Source organism: Heliangelus exortis, chromosome Z (assembly GCF_036169615.1).
Source record: "Heliangelus exortis chromosome Z, bHelExo1.hap1, whole genome shotgun sequence".
Lineage (NCBI taxonomy): Eukaryota > Metazoa > Chordata > Aves > Apodiformes > Trochilidae > Heliangelus > Heliangelus exortis.
Genome location: NC_092454.1, coordinates 28,141,592 through 28,167,094, shown reverse-complemented (window position 1 = coordinate 28,167,094; position 25,503 = coordinate 28,141,592).

Here is a 25,503-nt window from a genome sequence, read left to right as displayed (position 1 = left end):
TCAAAAGTAAATCAAAATAGCAAGCTTTGACTTTTTAATTTTGCAATCCTTAAAGCTTCGAAGGACAGCAAACCTGTCATCAATTTGAATTACATTTTGAATCCACTGCTGTGTTTATGGTAGGAGGCCTTTAGAGGGCAGAAGAGATAATGATGATGATAATCTTTATTACTGCTTTACTCTTTTGCCCTGCTACTATTGTTCTTTCTCACTTCTTAAAAATCAAACAAACAAAAAAAATACCTCTACAGTGAAGGAATGTCAAAGTTATGCATGGAAAAATATATAAATATATAAGTACATACAGGTATGCAAAATATATGTGGATAACTTGGGACAACAAAAAATGAAATATATCTTCTCAGTGGAAATTGAAAACTTGAGGGAATAGCGCTTAATAATCCAATAGTGCTCTCCAATACAATCACACTTCATCTCTAGTCATGCCTATGTAATAAGTGGCACTTTAGGATATGCAATTTTTGCCTCAAACCTAGGCCTTAAGCGGAGTGATTTTCTTAATCTTTTTTTTTTTGTTTGTTTGTTTCTTTTGTTTGTTTTTTGTTTGTTTTGTTTTGTTTTGCTTTGGTTTGGTTTTAATGTAACAATAATTAGCAACTGTTTCTATAAAACATTCACATATTTCACAGAGATATTGTAATATATTTGCAACTATCTTAGTTCCCTGATGTCACAATTCCTCTAAGTGACTTTTCACCACCATCCAGATAGGTTCATCTATCTTTACTAGCTAATCTTCTGAATAAAAAAGCACTACTGATGACACTGCTCATATTACAATATGCACAACACTAATACTCAAGTTCTGAACCTAAGTTTCTACCATATTTAACATTGATTTGCACTGATTATTTTTCAAGAGTAGAAAAAGAGCTCAGCTCAGAAACAGTAGAGGTGAAAGGACAGGGTTGGTGCATCATTACCTGCTATAAATACACTAGGGGATAAACACTGGGGAAATAAAACCAAACCAAAGCAAACCAAACCTCATTAAACAAGAAGACTAGGTTGGCACAAGAGCACATGTGTATAAAACTGTCATAAATAACTATTTGAAACTAGTGGAAAGTTTCTAAACATTAAATGACTAGGATTAAGGATGGAACTTTCAGTTAGACTAATTGAGGAAGAATAGTCAAGCTAGTTTTAAAACTGAGTAAAGGAAGAGAAATATTGTCCAGTTGCTTACAATAGCAGTATTGTAAATTGAATGTCCAAGTAAGCTTATCTAGTGATATGCCTGTAAATTCTCTTTGTTTATACATCAGTGGTTGAAGAGTTCATAAATGTGTTACAGTTTCAAAGGATGCATCATACGTCCCCTTAAAACTAAGTAGTTAACTAAATGCTGGTTCTTGGAAAAAGCAATTCAAGTAGAACCCATGTAAAGTACAGAGTAAATTCTAATTTTCTTGAAATAATAAATAAAATGGCAACTGACTTCAGAACTTCAAATTAAGCTTGAAATACTGATTGTCTCTCACTATTATATACTACCTTACATGGTTTATAAAAAGACAATTCCATTGGGATGCCAGGACAGGTCAAGAAAAGTTCAGGTTTCACTTCTGTATTTATGCTGGTCAATGCCCTGAAATAGTACTGTTATCACAGTATTAAAATGATTAGAAAAATCTAATTTAATTTATTTTATGATTTTTTAATGACCAAGTCATCCTTTCCACGTTTATAAACATGCTAATTTCGTTTAGACACAATTGCCTTATAACTATGTGTTTGGTGTGTAATTCCTAGAAAGAAGGGCAACTAAAGTATTGAAAAGGTGTGTTGCAGAACTTCTAGCAATTAACTTAAAGACATGCGGATGGAAAGAAAATAATATTAGAAATATTTGGACCCTTACAAGCATTTCTAGTGCTATTCTTGTTAATGAAAAGTTATATTTGGTTGTGCTGAAGTTTAATGCAGGTTACTAAAGCCTATATTTGAGAGTACAGACTGGAATTCCACTATCTAGCATAACTTTGGACTAAACATGGACTAAAGTGGGATTCATAAACTAATCACCATATAGTTCATATTTTTAATTAGATTATATTATGCACATTAATATTCCTTTTTTCCTGCTTTATATCGCCATCCTTATAAATTTTTATTAATAAATATGTATATTCTAGTTGATTTGTGTTCCCCATCTAAACTCAGTTAAGTTTTTGTATAAAGTTTAAACTGCTACTCAGAACAGGTCTTCCAAGACAGAAGTTTCAAACGTTCATGGGAATAGGATCTTTATTGAATTACCCACAAGGTTTCACATACTATACATTTTCACATACTATACATCTTTAAAATTCTGAACAGAAAAATATCCATGATATCATCATTAATACTGTGGAAAGAAAATGCAAAATATAGAGCCAAAGCAATTTGAACTACATTTCCAAACAGACCAGCATGTCACTGAGACCAAGAAAAATGAGACAAGGTCCCAGGTGGCAACACTTACAATTGCTACCTGCCAGAATGTTGAAACTGTGATAGCAAAACCTCTGGCAAAAGAAAAAAAATTAAGAGATAAATAAAGCAAGTATTCTTTTATGGTATATTATTATTACGAGTTACAGTAAACATGATTAAAATTTTAATCAGTATCAGAATGCTAAACTGGCATAAAGAAATCATAAAATTGATTATTACAATGGCAAGTGCAAGATATATGAATAACAAGAAAAAATTAATTAAAAATAAAGGGAAAAAAAGAAAAAAAAAAGCAAGACAATTTTTTAAAAGTGGGGGGGAAAGAAAAGACAGTAGGACAAAATTAAGAGGGAAAATGTACCTGAACAAACAAAACTGCCCAAAGGAACTTGTTACTAGAATCGAACCCTCAGCAAATGTAACCAAGTCAAAGGGTAGCGTCACAACACAGTAATTAATGCAGCTCCAGGGATTTCATCAATATGCCTATATGCCTATCTGTACCCCAAGCATGTGTTGCATCAAGATAATGCAATTTAACAATTATTGCTCATTGAAACAGAATGAAAAGAAGGCTGTAAATTAATTTCTGAGCAAGGAGTAGTTAATATCCTTTTACTTTCTATATAGTTACCTAGCCAAAAGAATACTTTACATTACCTTACATTAATTACATTACATTACATTAATTACAATTACCTTACATTAATTTCCCACATACCTTTACAGCAGTAGAAATTGTTATTACTATTAATTTGTGCTCAAGATAAAGTTGTATGTGTAATTGCTCATGAGGCCACTAGAGTTATGTTTGCTATACTTCTAAAAAATATCAGAATATATTTTCTCAATAAGATGCTCAGTCAGACAAAAGTTGTGTAAGGTAACATTATCATAAGATGATCTTAAAAAAAGTTCAGACTTTCAGTTTAAGTAAGTATGGTAGATTATGAATAATTACTTAAACCATCTCTCAAATATCTTCTCCACCAGATTATGAACAGCTTGTTGAGAAACAAAATGCAACTCAACAGGTTTATTTCCTTTTTTTTTTTTTTTTTTTTTTTTTTTTACTGCTATAATGACTACAAAAACATTGACTCTTGAATAATTTTCCCATTTACACTGATGAATTGTATAGTCAGGCAAGAAATAGAATAAAAAAGCTTAAAGAAGAATTGCAATCATTATTTCATTTTATTCAAGTGATCATGTGGTCACTGACAGGCTGCATCTCTTACGAAAGAAGAAACTGCTTCTCAGGCAATCTGAAAGGTTTGTTTTACACTTCTGAAGGTGGTAATCATGAAAGAAACAACTTGTAGCAAGCCTGTAGAATGGTAAGGTAAAAGGTGCTGTAATGAATGGGAAATTGCATTGTTAAAAGATATTTGCCAATGTAAATGTCTGTTGAAGTCAAGAAATTGCACATTGTGAGTAGAAGAGAAGAAAATTATGGAACAAAATTATGTTAACAACAGGGACAGAAGCAAGAAAGAAGAATCCTAGAACACAGATGTAGATGGCACGCTCAACAGATTGGGAGGCTGTCAAGTCCTGGATCAGCAATTACATGAGTGACAGATGCTCTCTATTAGCCCCTATCCCTTTCCAAAAAGGTAAAGGAAAGAAAATAAAGTGAGAGAGCTATAAGTTGGAAACTAAACTACACAGATTTAATGAAACATTAATAATGAGAAAGAAAATAACAAAGTGTGCAAGTATATACAAAACCAACATTGTGCTCCCCCCACTAATAATGGTCACACCACCACTAAGGGTGCAGGACAAGCTCTGGAAAAGTCCCAGGCTAGGTTTCTGGACTGACTGGAAGATAGGAACTGGATTCAGGAATTCACTGATTCAGGAACAGATGGATCAGTATCAGAGGTAGACAAATGGACCAAGTCCTCCCAGCATGGACTAAGAAAACTTTGACCCTCAGTCATTATTGAAGTACTGCTTTCTTCAGGCTCAAGATCAGTTAATCTCTATGAGTAAGAAATCAGACAGAGGAGGCAGGAGACCTGCATGGATGAGTCTTCTGGAAAAATGCAGATCGACGAAGGAAATTTACACAATGTGGAAAGCAAAATTGGTCACTTGGGAGGAATATAGAAATGTCAGAGAATGCATGGATGCAACTGGGAAGGCTAATGTCCACCTGGAATTAAACCTGGCAAGAAGTTCAGAGTTCAAGCTACAGCAGCTCTCAGAGCATCAATAAATCTGAACAGAGTTCAGGTATCTTGCAAGCTGCTCTTACAATAAGCTTGTCTATAGCTGGCTAAGTACATTAGAGCCTTTTGATCATAATCATAGGTAATGTTTTCTATTCTAGACTACTTTCTATTTCATCATTCTTGAAAAATTTTACAAAATGTGAGCAACCTCCATACAAAAAAGCCACCCACTGTATGTAGTTACAGCACATTTGGGTCAGAGGCATTTGGGGATAATTCTGCAATATGGTCCCCCTTCTTCCTTTCACACTATCTGTGAATGTCAACAGGCCTGTCTTGTAACTGGAGCGAACCCAGTCATGAATTAAAATAGTATCAGTAAGTGGACAGAACCCCATTTTGCTCCAAAATGTATGTTGATTTTCTGCTCATTTGGTTGAATGACTCAAAAGAAGCTGTGCCAGCTGTCAATTTTGCCCACTTTAATAGGAGCTGTATGTATGTAGTGTTGCTAAATGCCTTTGGAGTATCTGTATGATTAGGTCTGAATGGAAGACAACACAGGCGTAATGTTATGCACCAGCATTACTTCCTCTTCCTTCACCTCTAGCAATAGTGACTGAAGGATAATATTTCTCACCTTTTTCAAGCAGAATGTGTATGCTGAATGACCCCCTTGGAATGGAAATAAAATTGCTTATCATATTGACTCTGATTTTATGCTATTGCAGTTCTTATTGGAATTGATATTCTGTCCATCTTCCATGCAATGTAAGTAACCATATTGATTACTTCTTACCCAAATCTTGCTTGAGTAATTCCTTCAGTGTTTTCATATGAAACTCAGATAAATTTATTAGGGTCTTTACTATGATGGCCATCAGACTTTTTTTTTTATTTTTTAAAGATTTTACTTCCTTGATTTAAGTTTTTTAGTGTAATCATATACGACTATGAACATTTAACAGTTCTGATGATAACCATTCACTCTTTAAGTAGAAATTCTTCAGATGTTATTTATATTAAGAGCATTCTGTGACCAGTTTATTGAAATTGGCTAGCCAGCTTAATCTGTAATTTGTGTGGTGCTTTGTTTAATGGTCCTCAGATAAATGCAGAGTGGAAAATTTTGGAGACTATTACAAAGGCATTGCTAGTGTATTTTATGGTATACAAGTAGATGTAGCATGGCCACAGCATCTATGTTGGAAAGTCAGTTGTTCCCTTGTCATACAAGTAATGTATTTTCCACTACTTAAAATGTTTTGCTAAGTTTATATATATAAAAAGAAAATACTCATGGCTTTAAAATCTGTTAACTGATTGTACTTCATTGGTTTTGCATATACAGTACCATGAACTTATTTTAATTTTTTGTTCCATATTATGTTCTGAATCTTCAATGACTCCTTCTTTAATTCCTTCACAGATGCAGTTAATGTTCTGTGTGGCTCAGCTTTGGCCCCCATTTTTGCTTGTCAGCAAGTCTTCCAATAAAAATAGTGTCTGAACACAGGGACACAGAAAACTTTGTAATGTGAACTGGTAGTATATTTGAAACAAAATGTGGTGTTTCTCAAAAATTAATATGCTATTTATTACAAATCACAGATTAAATTTTGGAAAAGTAATCTTTATGTCTGGACCTTACTTGAGTTTTAGATTGAGACTATTGGAACTTTTTCCCTAGATGTAGGAAGCTTGGTGAATACAAAACATCTAAAAACTGAGACATGAATATTTACTTGTCTTCTTCAAGTTTCTTGGTTATTTATTGGCAAGTTATTTGTCAAGTTACTTGGTAGTTTTCCATATCAATTCTACATATGACTAAGTGTCAATTCCAATTAAAACTTGGCTAGTAGGTTTTATATTCTAATTTTCATTATGACTATGTGAAACAAGCTGTAGATTATAATTTGCCATTATAAAGATGGTTGCTTATCATCGCCATGGTATTTGAAATACCAAGTATACAATAAGTAAAACAAATATTAAGCAAAATAAGGGATCAAGTCATGTAAGTTTCTGGTTCTCAGTATCCTGAAAATTAACAAGGAAACAGCATAAAACCAAATAAAGGAGCATAAGGATCAATACTTCACAAAAGAAAATCAAGTGAATAACTGACATTTGACACACTAATCGTTTGATTGGCTATTTTTATTACACAAGTTAAAAGAAATATGACATCTCTTTGTTACTGAAACACTATGTATTCACCACCTAATATTATCATCTGTAAGTGGATTGAAAAAACACTGTAGTTATGAGAACTTTGCCACTAATCAGCTGCAGGAAGCTAGTGATGTTAGTTTCAATTACATTAATTCATTATTACATATAGAATCTGAAATTCCTGTTTGCATCTTAAATTTCTTTGTATGCTTGTTTGACCAACTTCTACTTATTTCCCATTTCACATTTGGTGCAGCTTTAAGCAAGTTTTATTTACAATATCTGTATATTGCAAATGTTACATACAGCTGTGCTACCAATTAGAATGCTAACAGATGCTCCAGATGTAGAGTGCACACACTACTGTAGGTGGTCTCCTTAAAGTTTATCCTTAGAGCCAATTTAAAGTCTATGTTGTCATCTTTGGTTTTGATTTAGATTAGAAAAACAGGTAAATAGTACTTGTGTCTGTACTTAAGTCTTTTCTGTATGAGGTTTTTGAAGATGTCACAAAACACTAGAAAGTCATGAAATAGAGTAAGGGGCTTTTTCTTCCTGAGGAGAGATTAATGAAAGAATATAGAAAACAAAATAAATTTTAGAGTTGTGCTTTAAAAAAACACTCAGGGAGTCATTGTCCTTCATGTCTGAAAATAAATTTAGATGCTCTGGCAGAACACTGCTAAATGCTACAATGACAGAAATCTGAAGGCTATATTCAGTTATGGAATTGGAAGATAATGAGAGGTCTCTGTTTTGCATTCCTTTTGGTACTTACCTTAGACTGTGACTGAAAAAGAAATATACATTTCCACAGGCACTAAAGGAAGAGGGAGGAACTCTTCTCTTGAGACCTTGCTACTGCCACAGGGAGAGTTAAATTGGTGAAATACCTATGTTCCATTAACATAAAAGCCATTTTTTAAAATTCTTTTCAAATATGATTTCTTATTATATAAGAAGTACATAATGAATTACATGAGTGGTACTTTTTCACAATTAGAATAATACTATATATATTTTTTTCATTTTTACTGTCTAAACACTGAATAATACGACTACTGTGAGTGGTGCTCCTCAAGGCATGTGGCTAACAGGGACTTGGGAGCAAGGCAAGCTGGGTCAGCCAGGGCAGCCCCATCCTTGAGCACTGAGTATTGCCTTGGGGATGGGGATGAGCCAAGGCAGGGACAGGACATCAGCCTATGGGTGATGGTATACATCAACCAAACAATGCCCATGTACAGGAAAGGGAATAGCTGCAGACAAGTGCATGTGATCTGCCCCTGCAAACTTCATTGATTCAGGAAAGTAGCTCCAGATATGATTTTGATAAACTTAGGTTATTTCTGTACCCCATGGATGCTCATCAACTGTTTCCCTAGATGTTGTAACATCTAGGGATGTTGTAACATAAAGGTCTGCTCTTTTCCAGCTGGCTGCCAACAAGCCTCAGGCATGGAAAACTGAAGGGACCAGGGCCTAGCAGCTGTGGGGAGATAGGAGTCACAGCTCATCCTTCCAGTCCCTGTGTCTGAAATTATGCCTCTTGCATCTCTTCCTGGCTTGTGAAGAAGATGCTGGTTTTGCTTGAGCCCATGTGCTGCAGCATTTTGTTCAGCCACAGGCATGTGACAGTTCTATTGTGCCAGTCCTCCTGTTTGTTCCCAAGCAATGTGCATTTGCATAGAGGCATTTATATTGTGCACCCACCCATTGAGGCTGTCTTACTGACTGGGATTACATTCTCCTGTATTTCACGCATTCTCCTGTTGGCATGTGGTCTTTCTCCAAGCCCAAGGTATTTATCACTGGCACTGGCCTCAAAGTAATAGCAGTGGAGTGCTATTGAGGGCACCCTCCCCCAGCAACTATATTTTAAAGCCCTCTAAATTGTCATGCCTATGATGAAAGATGCTCTTCCCCTTCTCTGAGACATGGAATCTGTGCCTAGGATGTAAGCATTGCATTCTAGCCTAGGGAGCAAGTCCCATGGTCCATGTAGCCAAATCCCTGGCTGTGACACCAATACTGTAATAATTTGTTGATCTTCTTGATTCATTTGGCACTTACAAACCCCTTTCTTTTGACTGGGAGGACTAGTGAAAAGACTACCTGCACTCTCAAGTCCTTCAGCACTGCTCCCAAGGACTATCTTCTTGATAGTATTATGGAGTGACAGTCCAATCTGTATCACTGGTGCACATATGAGGCAGTAGGAGCAGATAACAGTCAGCAGGACATAGAAGGTTTGTTCGTCTTTTGGTGACATGCTTGATGCGAGTCCCCAGTAAGCATCACACATCTCAAGACAGTGTGTCAGGTGTAACTCTCAGGAGCAGGTCTTCTACTACTAACACCCATTGCCTTTTCTTGGTTGCACTCATTACACAGTGAGCAGATCGTGTCTCCTTACTTGGCTTCAGCAACTTATCTGATGCAGCATGTTTTTTTCCTCCTCATGTTCGCCACCTCTAAGAATAAGATTCAACTGTTTATAGTCAAAGGCTGAGATGAACACTAGCTTCTTTTTTCTGAGCAGACCAATTTGGAAGGCCAAAATGGTTTTTGTTTTCATAGTGAACAGTAAGCATTAGTTAAGACTAAACTATTCCAGTACAACAATATTTAACGTAGCAGTACTTGGACTGAGGGAAGGAATCCATGGCTACTTAGAGGTCAGTCGCTATTACGTAGCAGAATGGGAAATAATCATAAGAGCAGATGCTACTGTAGGCTGCCTGACAGCCAGGGTCTCCTTCATTTTTGCTTAGCCAGAACCTTCTCAGCGGTGCTCCCTACCTCACTCCTGACTGTGAGAGTTAGCCAAGGTTCTAGATATTTGCAGCAAAACCCCATGTGTGGGAAGTGGAGAAGATAATGTGGGTGCTAAGAAAGGAAAATGCTAATGAAATCACCTTGTTTACCAAAGGGATGGTGGAAATTTACTGGGAAGCAGTGGAAAAACACCAAGACGTTTGTGGGAGGATCTTGTGGGAGGACCCTGGAAAAGTATTAGAGTATAAATAGGACCCTCAGATGAATAAACTTTGTCTCAGTTTGGAAAAAATTTCTGAGCCCATGAACTGATATGCTACACCCATGTGGTGTCAAGTTAGTGTCAATTTGGGAATGAAAGAAGTTGTATTTCTAATCAAAAGACATCTTACAATTGAAGTTACTGAAAGGAAATTTGGCACATCTCTGAAGCCACAGTGTCTACTCATGTTAGTAGGGAAGGAAATGTTGACTACTTGGAAATGGAAGCAATGGAAGTAAAATCACTATGTATGCTACATGGGAATTACATGTTAATGTAATTTTTTTAGCCGAATATTTTTATCTCAACTACTAGATTACTTCTTTATTCTTCTTATCTACCTTTTAAATAAACAACATTTTTTCATAATTTTTAAATAGCTCCCATTTAAAATTTTTTCCCCACATGAAGGTTCATAGAATTTAAACTCATCCAAAAAAAGGGTAGTGACCTTGAGAAGGACAACTCATGAGGCTGTAATTTATGTTGAATATTGCATACACTTTTACTGAAAATCCCCTAGCATGTCTTGCTTCCATTTTCCAACTTATATTCAAGAATTGTTCATGTAATTTTTCATAAAAATATTAGAATTCACAGCAAACAACCTTATTAAATGGCCTCTTTCCCAGTCTCCCCTGGCCAGTCTCTACCATCTGCATTCTTATATGGCTGGATTTCATTCTCAATGTAATTTACTGAAGAGAATTAAAAAAATAAAAAAAAGTCTACATTAAAACCTTGGAGGCAATTCACACATCTGTTCCTGCAGGTGATCTTTCATTGTTTTACATTTATAATTAATGAAAAATAATGGGGCTGACACAAGTTAATTACTATGAAAAATTAGGGTTTATACTATTCATTATTTTAATGGCAAATTACTTGAGATTTTCAAACACCGTTCATAGGCAATTAGAAGTGTTCATAAGGACTTCACTTGTGATATTTTTAAGAGGTTGCACTCTGTGTAGCAAAGGGAGCACCCAGTGTTTTTCATTAACAACTGAGGTAACACAACAAAAGGTATTAATCACTAGTTATGTTTCTGAGGGAAGAAAATTAATAACAAACTGAGTGTATGTCAGTGTAGCAGAGATCAATCAACAATACGCATAGATATTTATTATAATTAAAATTTTCTCAACAGATCTAGAAGAAATATATTGAACCCTGTAATTTGAAAGTTATTTATTGTTAGTAATTAGAAATACTTTAATATATTCACCAAAATACTAAATTACTTGTTTAAAAAATACAATTAACACTCTCACAAATTAGGGTAATGGTTTCTCTGTATCTTGCTTTTCTTATGAATACACAAATTAAAAAGTACGTGTGATCTTTTATCCAGATAATTAGAAATAATGTATGACATAGTAATCAAGTCTAATGTGTGTAGGCAACTGACTATGAAAAATACCAATATATGACAATCAATAATATCTGATTGTGGGTTGTTTAATCAAAATTTAAAATAAATTTTGAAAGCTGAATTAATGAGAAACATTCCTCTTACATCATATCACTGGTGTGTACTTTGAACAATACATGGATTAACACAAAATATAGATCAAGAAGTGCTGTTAAACCTGTTATGTTGGAGGAAATAACTTTGATCTGTAGAGGACAGGTGTTTTATGTGAAACTGGGAGCTTAACATCAGGATTGAAACACCCCTGCCCAGTGGGCAGATACCAGGGGTTAGAAGATAAGACGGGGGGGGTTGCTCTCTTCCTGGCTGGCTCCTGAGTGTACTGAGTGCACATCACAGTATGTCCCAGGCATAAAGGGGACTGAAAACCTGAGAATCAGAGGATGACTTCCAGAGTAACACTGTAGTTTTTCCGTGGAAGGACTCACATTAAACTTTTTTTTTCAACTACTCCGAGTTCTATTTTGGGAAAGACTTGTTTTGTTAATCATGTCAATGAGTTCAATATTGTTAGTAATTTGTATCTGTATATTTTTAGTTTGGACAGTGTAATAAAATTGTTTCTTACAGGCTTATAAGGAGATTGTATTTGTGATTTCTTGCTGCATCTCTGACATATTTGAAACACCTTTTTATCTTTATCTAATTAGCACTTAAGCAGTTTAAATCCTACTGCTAAATTAACTTTATTGAAACCGTATCTCTTTCAAGATTGCCATGAATCTAAGGGAAAAAAAAAAAAAAAGTAAAATAACACTTCAATATGAATCAAACATCTGATCGCAAAAACAAAGGCGCAGTGCCAGGATAAGTTTTACTATGGAAGAGAAATCACAGGAACCATAAAAACTCAAAGTAGCACCTGCAAGAAAAAAAGAACTTACATTTTGATACTTTGAATATACTGTAGATAGCGTTACGTACTATAATTTCTATGGATACCTTACTCCTGGCTAGAGTACATCAATTGAATACAGCAATCTGATACACAAGTAACTGGGAAAAGACAGAAATTTCTGAAAGACTTCAAAACCAGGGGAAAATAACCTGTCAAAAATTTCCTCCCTTGTACAGATTTGCTGAATTACATTTCTTTTGGAAAGTCAAAACACATTATCTGAGAACTTTCACGACATAAAATCAAAGCATTTATTTATTTATTTATTTATTCCTTATACATAAGGCTCAGAATGATTCAGGATCACCAGAAAACTGTAGGTATACAGTGCTCTTGCTGAAAAATTGAAACATTGACCAAGCATTTCAAAATCAAACATCCAGAAACAGTAGACAGATTATGCATTTGTGATGCAGAAAGACACTCATGGGGGAGTGTCCTATTACTCCAATAACACTGAACTAATTTTCACTTAAAGCTAATAAAGTCATGATGCAGGATCTTCAAAGAATGAGTATATAATAAAAACATTAATGAACTGTTCTATTTCTCTGCTGTTTACTCACATTTTCTGTAAAAGATTAAACTCAGCAGAGGTATTTCCTCCTCCCAAAGAAGTACATTTACTTAGTTTCTTTACTTTCTAAGCTCCAAGGAAGGAGCTCTGGAATATTAGATGCTTGTTATAAAGTCAGTTACAATAACAACTTATCAGTGCTGAGAAGATCATGGTGTAATAAGGCATTTGTAAATTAAGTCAAGGAGATGACAAAGAGGTAGTACCATCAACAATAAAAAAAATATTTTAAGAATGAAAGTAATTTTACTAGCCTGCAAGTATATACTTTAAAAAAATACTGTGGCGATCACAACTATGGTTCATCACATCAATAAACCGTGTCTTTTGGGTTACTGTTCCCAATAGTAACTAAGTCTGTGAGGCCTACGATACATGCAAAATGATAGGTTTTGTCAATGGCTTGGAAACAATATCTGTACATGTCGAAATTCTTTAAAATATTTCCATGTTAAAAATTTGAGGGTTTTTTTTCTATTAGCCTCATTCTGTAGTTAAAATATTTTCCTCTTTTGGTTTGCCACTCTCATATATATATAAAAAATATTAAACGTAGAACTCTGCAGCTCTGAAATACTTCCTCTTCGGAGCTGTAGCAGCAAACAGCAATGAATTTGCCTACACTAACCACTAAGATGTTAAACGTGTGTACTCCTAGGACTGAAACACAGCTGTATGTATTCTGAAACCATTAAACACAAGAAACATGAGCCAAGATAAGTCACAGTAAAAGGGAGATTGACAGCTTTCTAAACAATTCAGTCTTTCCCCTCAGCTTAGCATCACTTGGAATAAAAACTTTTCTCTGCTGCTTCTCAAGTTACCCTTCCAGTCCTTTGAAGGATTCAAGGTACAATCATGGGCTGCCGTTCCTTTCTAGCTCAACTTAAAACTGCTCACAAAAGTCTTATTAAACTAAGCTGGCTCACTTTGGCAGTCAAAATAAGAAGTTCAGATGAACAGCAGATCTAGCAACTCAATTGGAAATTCACAGGTAGGAAGTGACAAGTAGCTAGAGGAGACATGGTCAAAACCATCTTAAACGTGTACAAAAAAGAGCAGTGATTTTCTGCTCAAGGTTTTGCATAAAATTAATTGAATCCCCAGCCCAGTAGTATGCCGGCTGGTTTTCTCTGATAATTAGAATCTAAATAAAATTTTGGGAATCAATTTGAAATAAAACCCAAAGAACTCAGGAATTTTCTGTTTAATAATTGATATTCTGGCTGATGAATTCCATTTTAAGATTGCATTTTTTCATTCAAAACACAAAACTGTGACTTTCTAATGCCACCTAAGAAAAGAGATGGAACATGGTTACTCAGACTTGTGTGACCTGATACAGTTTGGCTTTCCTTCAGTGCTTATGGTTCCTCCATTCCAGTCTATAGTTCTGCTTAAGTTTGATATATCATATACATTTATTCTGTAGGAGCTGAAAAATTAACTTCAGAAAAATCTGTGCAGTGTTGATTTGATCATATAGCAAGCATAATAATAATAATAATAATAATAATACAATACAAGTTGTGCCTCAGATACTGATTTTGCCCAACTGCTAGATAGAATTAGTGTTACTAAAGGATGCAGCCAAGCTTAACTAACAGTATTAGACATTTCTGCAGTAAATCTCTTGATAATGAACATTAAATTATATAATGACACACAAGATTAATGATAAAATAAATATGCTCGTTAGATTCACTCCACAGAAGTTCAATCCAAGATAATGCCTTGTAATCAATAAGCTATGACTTGTAATAACAAGTGGGAATGTTAGCAGAAAGATGGATTCATTACTAGAATTTGAAAAAAACCCCACATTCATAGAGTGTCGACGCGGAAGTCACGGACATAGCACACGACCAATATGATCAAGCAAATGCCACTTTATTGCCAAGATAGCTCAGTTTATATATTCCTCTGGCTCTTGCTCATGCGTAAGCTACTTGTTGATTGGTTTGTATATGCTGTCCACACACCTAAAGCAATAATTCGATTGGATAAAGTCTTCTGATCACACAAAGGTTCTCTCTGCCAATATTCTATCTTAAATCCTGCTTTCAGTCACGTACACCCAACTTTATTCTGCTTTTTTATGCTTGCTTCATCAGACTTTTAACAACTTTGTTTCTTCACTACATCCTTGAGGTCTGTTGTGCTTGTAAAGTCCTTGAGGTCTGCTACTTGCACAGGCCTCTGACTCACAGATTAATAGTTCCATTGTTTCTGGATTGTTCATTATGTGTCCTTTGCTTTCTAAATATCCCACAGTAGAGTAGTTATATTTTTAGTTATACAGATTCTGTGCCCAGAATTAGTGGTAATTGTGTAAATGAATGTCAGTAGGTGCTCTGAAAAAAAATCCAGAATATTTCTGGTGCTTGTTTTATCAATTAGGAGATTAATTTATGCAAACTTACTTGAAATCACTCCACATTCCAATTGTTGGCAAAGAATCACTACACAATTTTTTTAATTATTGTTTCATGTTTAAATTAATAACCTTACAGATCACATACACCTTTCAGATACTGGTGTGTGGTGAGTATAAGAAATAAAATTAGTATAAATGGAAATAAATTAGAGCAGTTTATAAGCAGAAAAGTTTAGAAATGTCTTCTCTGTTATTTTCCAACACATCTGGTGAATATTGAAAATTCTTGTTGATTCTCTTGGCATTAATGAAATTACATTTGTTATACCTCTGTAACAAAGATTTTTGTTATTGTCTGGGGGGGGGGGGGTGTTGCAAGCTGTTTGTTTTTCCAAACACTGTAAAAATGTAGTTTTCTTCTAAAAACATTTGCCAGCAGAAAGCAGGTGAAGCTCTTTTGAATTCCTACATCTGTTATCCAACATATATTCTAACACAAAATATTTCAGAAGAAAAACAGTTAGCATACTAAGCTGTAAAGATGGTCCCTTGGTGCCACAGAATGTTGTCTTTTATGGTTTAGAAGTAACTTACAATTTTTGGATCTGTGAGAACAAAGTCCAACCACCAAGGGCTTCTTCTTCCGTTCTTCCTACTTCCCTTCTTCCCTTCACCAGTCCTGGATCCAAGCACTGAGCCAGCCAGTCAGGGAGGGTTGATGATGAACAGATTCCTCAAGCCCTCATATTTTAGGCCTGTATCACTTAGTAAGAGTGGTTGAGTCATATCAGATTGAACAACTGGAACAGACTTCCTCCCACTTCACTCTCCAGTGTTTATCTCTACCAGACTCTAGGCCATATGCAGACCCTAGCTGTCTTCTTCCTCTCCAGCAATCCCTCTGGAAATGCTAATGAGGATTTGGATAGGGGGGACTTGGAGCCAGCTACTGGCATAGCAGCCTAAGAGGATCCAATGTAGGGGGTTCCTCCATCATGCCCCTCATAGTTTTCAGAATGTCCAATTTACCATAATCTTTTATTTTCAGATTATGAACTACTACAGTTATTCTTATGATTTAAAACAGGGAGTAGATTCATGACATAATTCCTCTCATAGGCTGCATTGAGAGTGCCTCAGATGCGGTGTTATTTTTGTGCATTTTGTGCATAGTTTTGTTTTAATTTCAGACACCTGAATGATAATTACAATGTTGAAATACACCAGCTGAATGAGTTGATGAATTACATTTTTCCATCTGGTGACAGAAAATTAAGAATTCATGTGTCCAAACAAGATACATCAGCTTGAGCTTTAGATGATAAACACAATGAGTTGTCCTTACACTGCTTAAGAACTGGCTGCTTTGGCAACTCACTCTATGGAGCTTTGTCAGCATTCTTATTTGCCTTGTTCTCTATCACCAGAGCCCCATATCTGTTCTGTAAGGGCACCTGGGAAGCCAGGGGAGGTCTGTAGAGGACTGTCCTGATGCCCTGAGCCAGGACCTGCTTCCATTCCCTGCTGTCCTCTCCCAGTTCCCATCCCTGGGATTAAGAGACCAGAGGATCCTCTAGCTCTCATGGAATGTCCACATGCTGCCTTTTCCCTAAGGATGGCTCCACTGATCTATTTCACTTTCACACTTCCATATGGTCCTTAATCTCTCCAGTTCCTCCTTAAGCTCAGACACCGGGCTGGTCACAGTTCACACAGGTCTTGTCTTGGTTGTCCTCCTGCAAGAAACAGGCTCAAACGTGACACACAGCCTGTTGCCTGGACAGCTGCATGTCTCTGTGGCAGGTCAGTCTGGGCTGACACATCTCTTTTGACTGTGGCTTTGGATCAAGTGGAGACTCCGGATATTTTTCTGGGAGAGTGAAGGCTTCTTGTAGACCTAGCCTGGTGGTGAGATCCACCACACAAACTGCCATGCCATGGCCTTCTGCTGTGCCATGCCCCTGAGCTCACCTGCACGCACCACTCCTCTAAGAAAGATAGTTTTGTTGAAATTTCCTGTGGTTGCCCCATCATGTCCCCAGGCAGAGATAGCTTCCAATTCCTGTCTCTCTACAGGTCTCACTGCTCTCCCTCAGGCTTCCCTGGCTCTAGGAACCCCAAATCCGTCTCAAGTGATCACAATCCTTAAAGGTGCAGCACTCACCACTGCCACCATCTCTTCTCGTGGTCTTCCAACTGAAACCATTCTATAATTCTATGAATAGTCTAGCAATGCTCACAATGATTATACTGTTTAATAAGTACATGCAGTCTGATTTTTCACATCTCAGGTCAATAGCACTGTATGACAGGGCTTAAGTGTAATAGTTCAGTCACTAGTTCTTAGCTGCAAACACTGAAAAATTTTCTTCTGGACTTTGTGTAGCCATCAGTCTACCCAGCAAACAACTTTATACCACAGCTGGTCATGTAAAACAAAAAGCTGACTCTTTCTACTGGCAGTTTTTGGTAATCATCTGCTGGGATACAGCTGCTCTGTGAAGAAGTGTGATTGGTATTCCTAAATTAATATCCCTAAAAAACATTAAACAAATTTTTAAAAAAGCATTTGTATTTCTAGTAGCAAGGTTTTTGTTGTTGCTAGAAAGTGGTGATCCCTAAATCCTTTTTGCCCAGTGACAGTACACAAATATTCTCTTTAAGACTCCTAATCACTCTTCAAATGCCATGAAATAGGCTTATGCAATCAGAAATATACCATTTCTATATATCTCTATTTAAGAGATTTAGCCTCAGATATGAAATACTGCTGGAATACTATGTCAAACATCCAGTGTGAAACACTGTGCCAAATTTAAAAAAATATATTTAAAACCCCCACAAAAAATGGCAACTCACATTGCACAGAATGCTGTTAGAGAGCTGTAGATAACTTGAGTCTAATACATTTATCAGAATATATTTGAGAAAGCTCAATAATTAGGGCAGTAACCATGTTTTGAAACTACAATTACACAAAATTTACAGACATTCAATAAGCAAATATAGCTTAAAAACTGGGTGGGACACACCTTCCCAGTATCAAGCATCTTCAGAGAATCACAGAATTGTCACAGATGGGAAAGACCACTGAGATCACCACATCCAACTGTCAGCCCAGAAAAAAACACCATGCTCACTAAAGAAGATTCTGAAAAGTGCCACGTCTGTAAAATTTTTTAATACCTCCAGGGATGATCAGTATGCCACCTCTCTGAGCAGCCTATTTCAGTGCCTGACTACTCTGTCAGTAAAGATATTCTTCCTAATATCTAGTCTAAATCTCCTCTACTGTGACTTCAGGCAATTTCCTCTAGTCCCATCATTACTTATGTGAGATAGGAGTCCAATACCCACCTCACTAAAAACATTTCAGGTGGTTGTAGAGAGCAATAAGGTCTCTTCTCAACCTTCTCTTAACTAAGCATTCCCCATTCCTTTGGCCTCTCCTCAGTGGACTTAGTCTCCAGACCCTCCACCATCTTGGTTGCTCTTTTCTGAATTCTTTCCAGCAGCTCAATGTTTTTCTTTTAGTGAGGGACCCAGAACTGAGAACAGCACTTGGGGTGCAGTCTCACCAATGTTTAGTACAGGGGCATGATCTCTTCCCTTCTCCTCTGGCCACACTATTCCTGATACAAGCCAGGATGCTTTCGGCAACCTGGGCACACTGCACGGAGTACTTGATCCCCTCATCTAGATCATTGATAAAGATATTGAATAAGACTGTCCCCAAAACCATGGGGGACACCACTGGTAACTGGCTGCCAACTGGATTTAACTTCATTCACATCAGCTCTCTGGGCCTGGTCATCTAGACAGTTGAACGTCCAGCAAAGAGTATAATTGCCTATGCCAGAGTCACCAGCTTCTCTAGGAGAATGCTACTGGGGACAGTGTGGCTTTACTAAAATTCAAGTAGACAATATCCACATCCTTTCCCTCATCCACTAGGTATGTCACCTGGTCACTGAGGGAAATCAGATTGGTCAAGCAGGTCAAGCATTATGAAAAGCAGGAACTGCTTTTCATAAACACACACTATCTGGGCCTGATCCCCTGGCTTTACTGCACATATCCTGTGAGCACACTCAAGATGAACCTCTCCATATTTTTTCCCACTACCGACGTCAGGCTGACAAGCCTGTAGTTCCTTCAGTTCTGTTTCTGGCCCTTCTTGTAGGTGTGCATCACACTGGCAAGCCTCCAGATGTCTGGGACCTCTCTTGTTAGCCAGTACTGCTCATAAAAGATGGGCAGAGGCTTGACGAGATCTTTAACCTGCTCCTTCAATACACCTGGGTAGATCCCATCTGATCCCATAGACTTGCAAGTATCCAGGTGCCAGGTGCCATAGCAGGTCATTGTGTTCTTCTTCCTGGATTATGGGGGGTCTTTTCTCCTCTCCATCCTTATCTTCCATCTTAGGAGGCAGAATACCCTGGAGATAGCTGGTCTGACTATTAAACGTGGCGGCAAAGAAGGCACTAAGTATCTCAGCCTTTCCCTTGTCCTTTGTTGCAATGTTCTCCCCCACACTCAGAGATTCTCCCTGGCCCTCTTTTTATTGTTAATGTATTTGTAAAAACTTTTTTGTTTTCTCTCATGACAGTGGCCAGATTGACCTTCAGCTGGCCTTTTGTCTAATTTTCTCTCTGTATGACCCTGTACTCATCCCAAGATGAGCATCCCCAGCCTTGACCATTGAAGGTTCAGGCTCTTCACATTCAGCTGTTTTCTGGGAATGGAATTAAATTATATATTATATATAATTTTTATATATTTTCTGTAATTTATATAGTTGTATATAATTTATATACTTGTATATTATATCTATTACATATGAAAGTGTTTAATCTTATTCTTTCCAGTGCATACAAAGGTTTCTTGCATTAATTATATGCTTTGACTTTGCCACATCTTTTTTTAATTTTAAAACATTATAGGAAGTTTTACGTGTACTTTATATACTATGTTTCCATTCCTTGTTTTATCTAGATGAAAGTTTGTCATCAAGTGATACAACTTCTCTGTATGTAATTTGAATTAACTGGGGGGGGCACCAAAACCAAACCAAAACAAATGAAGACACAAACAAACAAACCCCAAACAAACCCCAAAAAACCCCCCACAAAAAATAATAATAAAAAAAAAAGACAAAGGAAAGGAAAGGAAAGGAAAGGAAAGGAAAGGAAAGGAAAGGAAAGGAAAGGAAAGGAAAGGAAAGGAAAGGAAAGGAAAGGAAAGGAAAGGAAAGGAAAGGAAAGGAAAGGAAAGGAAAGGAAAGGAAAGGAAAGGAAAGGAAAGGAAAGGAAAAAGCACAAAGACATATGGAATGTTGTTTTTTTTAGGTTAAGTGAAGAAAAGTTACATTAAATAAAATTCTGCAGTTAACCATGTATAACAGCTTCCAATGGAAAGCATAAATTTGAGATTATTACATTAAGATTAAAGAGATTGTTCATACTCTTCAAAATACTTGAAAGCAATTTCCTCAAATACAAAGGAGAAAATGTAATGCCTGAAATCTGTGAACATTTACTATATAAGTAAAATTTAAATTTAGATGTTGTAGTATCATTGTCTTTTCGTAGTCCTTTCTACATATAAGCAAAAATATGATAATATACTATTCTGTATTAAGTCATAGTGTAAACTGAAGATAATTATTTTTGTTTACTACCTTATAATCAAAATCTTATAGAAGACATGAAAACACTTCAAAATCTTTTTTTGCTATTTTTTTTACATTTCCATTTCTGCAAGCGGAAGAACAAATTTTCACAGACTGGGTGAGAAGCTGTGATCTGAATTAGATGCACCCAGAAACAACAGAACATTCATAAACAACACATGCGCAAGCAGTGAGAAAAAGATGCACTAGTTCGTTGCTTCAGAAATGGGAACATTCTACTGTATTCCTGTGAGTTACAGTAAGTAATAAGCCATAAGGCCCTATTTACTGCTGATTGTGATGGATTGATCTCATCCCAGGAAAACCTAGGGAGGGGACAAGGCTAAGGCCTCCTGTGAACACCCAGCTCATTTGTAAAAAAACTGGCAGACATATACACAGTGCATTTTCCCTACAAATACATTTTAGTACTGTATTTAAGAAATAAGAAGTTCTTATAACACACTATGGCCTATAGCATCATGATCCATGACAATATTAGTGGAGTTTTTGTAAATATTAAACCACCTACTGCACTACCTTAAAACTATTTTTCTGCTTAATTAGCTCCTATCCTCATTGTCAGATAATTCAAAATCCCTGAGCGAGTTCCTTCTGATGTGAAAACCTGCTAATATGTAATACTTCTCATCTTAATATCTTACATTTCAAATGTTCATCTAATGTATATAAGAATTCTTTCAGGAATTAATACTTTCTATGACTTAACTGAACTATTATCTTCTTAGTTTGTGGTAGAAAAGACCTAGTTTTATGAAACAAGATCAATCATATAGAATCTCTTTTGCAAGTTGAGTAAACATGATTTCTTGAGAATGAAGAATAGGTTTCTGTAGCATTTAGAATGTTTTCAATTTTTTTTCTGCAGTATTATTTTGTGAGATCGGACTCAGACCTCTTTTTTTCTTAATTAAAAAAAAAAAAAAAAAGGAAGATAGAACATAAATTTGAATGCATCCTGTAAAAAAACCCTCTGAATCTTCCAGTGAATCTGTGTTGCCAAGGATTTCCTGATAGGGAATATTACGAATATGATAGAGACCTGATGGGATTCCTCCAAAAATCCTTAAGGAGCTGGCTGATGTCATCACTGGGCCTCTCTCCCTTATTTTTGGGAGGTCTTAGGCATCTGAAGAGATCACAGTGGACTGGAAGCTGGCTAATGTTCCAATATTCAAGAAGGGGAAGAAGGAGGACCCTGGAAACTAGAGGCCTGTCAGTCTAACTTCAGTGCCTGGTAAGATTATGGAGAGGACTATTCTGTTAGGTATTGAAAAACACCCGGAGGACAATGCAATCATTGGTCACAGTCACCACAGCTTCATGAGGGGAAAGTCCTGCTTATCAAACTTAATTTTCTTTTATGACAACAAAAGGAAGAGATGACTTACATTTCAACTTTACATTTTCAGCTTTAGTTCAATACTTATCAAAAGGGTTGTTGTATTGTTTCTTGAAACAGGGTCGAATAAATCCTTCTTGAAAAATTATTCAAGTAGCTACTCCAAAGTGCAAAAAAATCACCTAGACATACATCATATATGGCATACTCATTAGAGTGAAAAGACTTGAAATTAAATAGCTGAGCATTTTTCATACACAGCTGTCAACAAATATTTTGAAAGATTTGGCTTCCCATCTGGAAATCTGCTGATAACACATCCTAATGAATGATGTTTTTGTCAGGTTCCTGCTAACAGCTATATGCCCTTTTCACAACCCTGTGTCCAGAAAATCATCTGAGTCAACATAAGACTAGACATTTCAGCATTCCATAAGACTAGTCAGAGGCAGAAAGTGAGAGCGAAAAAAATCTGGTGATGTATCTCTGTGGGGTTGAAATAATGAAGCATAAACTGCTTTTTTTACCACCTTTCTTTACTTTTTCTTGATATACAAGTCTATTATACATGTATATATATACCTAAACATATTTGTTCCCTTTTTCATGACATACAAATCCATTTTACATATATATATTTATACAGACATATGGGGGGATGGCTGATATACCAGAACATTGTGCTGGTATCTAATGAGATCTGAACAGGCTGAAGAACTGGGCAAAGGTGAACTTCATGAAATTTAATAAAGACAAGTGTAGAGTCCTGCATGTGGGTAGGGGTAACACCAACTGCCAGTACAGATTAGGGGACACCCTTCTGGAAAGCAGCTCTGTGGAGAAAGACCTCAGAGTCCTAGCAGACAGTAAATTCTCCATGGGTCAAAAATGTGGCCTTGTGGCCAAGAGGACCAATGGTATCCTGGGGTGTATCAGGAAAATTGTGTTCAGCGGATCTAGGGAGGTTCTTCTCCCCCTTTCTGCTCTGCCCTGGTGAGACCACACCTGGAATACTATCTCCAGTTTTGGGCTTCCCAGTTCAAGAGAGACAGGGATCTATTGGAGACAGTCCAGTGGAGAGCTACAAGGATGAGGAAAGGACTTGAGCATCTCTCCTATGGGGAAAGACTGAGAGAACTGAACCTGTTTAGCCTTGACAAAAGAAGGCTGAGAGGGAATCTTCTGATTTTTATAAATATCTAAGGGCTGAGTGTCAAGAGGAAGGGGTGAATCTCTTTTCAGTGGTGTCCAGTAATAGGACAAGGAATAATTTAAACTAGAACATGGGAAGTTCCACCTCAACATGAGGAGAAATTTCTTTACTGTGAGCGTGATGGACCACTGGGACAGGCTGCCCACAGAAGTTATGGAGTTTCCTCTGGAGACTCAAAACCTGCTTGAATACACATTCCTTGCCCTAGGTTATCCTACTTTGGCAGGGGTTTTGGACTAGGTGATCTCTAGATTTCTCTTCCAACCCTTAATGTTCTATGATTCTATGATTATTTTTTTATTCACTGGAATATAATAGAGATATATTGACTAATAAGTGTACTTGAGGTCATGCAAAAATACCCAGACTGAAACTATATTGCATTGCAAGGGTGTATACAGAAGCTTAGAATATATGTGGTTCTTGCTGATACAAACAGTACAGGAATTACTGTAACAAGATGGTACAAACCTACTGTTTGAAGGTACAAACCTACAAACCTACTCTTATTTTGCTAGCATCTTGGTGTCACATTATGAGGATTTCTATCCTCCCTTTAGTCCTTGAATACTGTTGGTGGAATTGAGGATTAATCAGAATTGATGTTTCCCTATCTTTCGTTTCTTTTTCTATAAAGAATACTCTATGTTGTGTCATTTTTATGAGAAGTGTTTATGCTACAACACAAAGGATAACATACAATTTAGTGCCAACCCCCAGACTAAAAATTAGGGATGATAATCAAAAGATAATACAAATAATATGCAGGGATAGGTGTCTGTTCAGGGCCTGTTTTTCATCTCGGTGAAAAATTTCTAGGTAGTTTTCTGCATGGGAATAATAATCTTGATAGACTTTATCAAAGAACTTGCTTTTGCAGAAATCTGGTGCAGGATATGCAAATGAAATGGAAAAAAAATTAAAAAATTAGCATAAGGTTGATACAGTTTCTGCTTCTCTAGATAGAAAACTCATTTTAAGAGCTGATCTTGTGTCAGAGACCATTGTTTTAGTATCCTTTCACAGGATTTGCATTATCTAGAATTTTCAGGGTTACATCTAACTCAAGATCTAATATGTATAAAAGGTATTGTTTGTCAAGTAATTTATTTGTTGCAAAATTGATATTCTGATACTTTAAATAGAGGAAAGTGTGGTTAAGGGTTTTTTTTACCTATGGCTATTATCAAATTACTTGAGAGAATAGCATGTGAGTATTCTATAATATAAGAAAACGTGCCATGATCTGCAGATTATTTAATCATACAAACCTAGGATTTTCCAGATCATTATATAAAACAGAAGACAAATTATGATAATATTATTTATTTATATTTATATAATATAAAAAATAGCCCCTTGTGTTCCCTAAAAAGCTGTATGATACCTGTCTAAATACAGAATTAAACTTTAGAAAGCCATATTAATTGACTATTTTTTATTGAATTAAAAGTAAATGTAAAAATTAGGTAGACTTGAACTTAAATTTTTAGAGCCTGATATATATATACATATTAACATATATCTGACCACTAACATTTGTAGAGTGAAATGGTATGAACTCTTCTGTGCTATTCTAAATCTCAGGGAAAATGGAAGACTCAGATGTGCTTTCAGACAATGAAATGTGCTTTCTTTTGTAAGAAACTTAAAAACTGCCTAGAGTTTCCACTAAAATTTCTTACAGTTTTTTTTTAAATTGTACTCCCAGTTGTGTTCCCTACATTTTATCTCTTGGTCTTTTGTTGTTTTGTTTGGTTTTTGTTGTTGTTGTTTGTTTGTTTTCTACTAATTATTATCTAAATTGTACATTTCAAAATAGGAGATCATTTCCATTTGTTTCTCTTTTGGTTGGTTTTTCCCCTACTCTGAAAATACTTAAATTTAATGTATTGACCATTTGAACTTTATGCAAATAATTTTAAATTTGAAATTTATTTCACTTTTTTCATCATGTAAGTAATAAGCATGTAAATATTTAAATCATCTCTAATTATCTTTAAATTATTAATAATAATTTACACATTTTTTCTCATCTAAAAAGTTGTTCATCACTGAAAGTAGATCCAATTTAGCAAAGAACCATTTCTCAGAATGTCTGTATA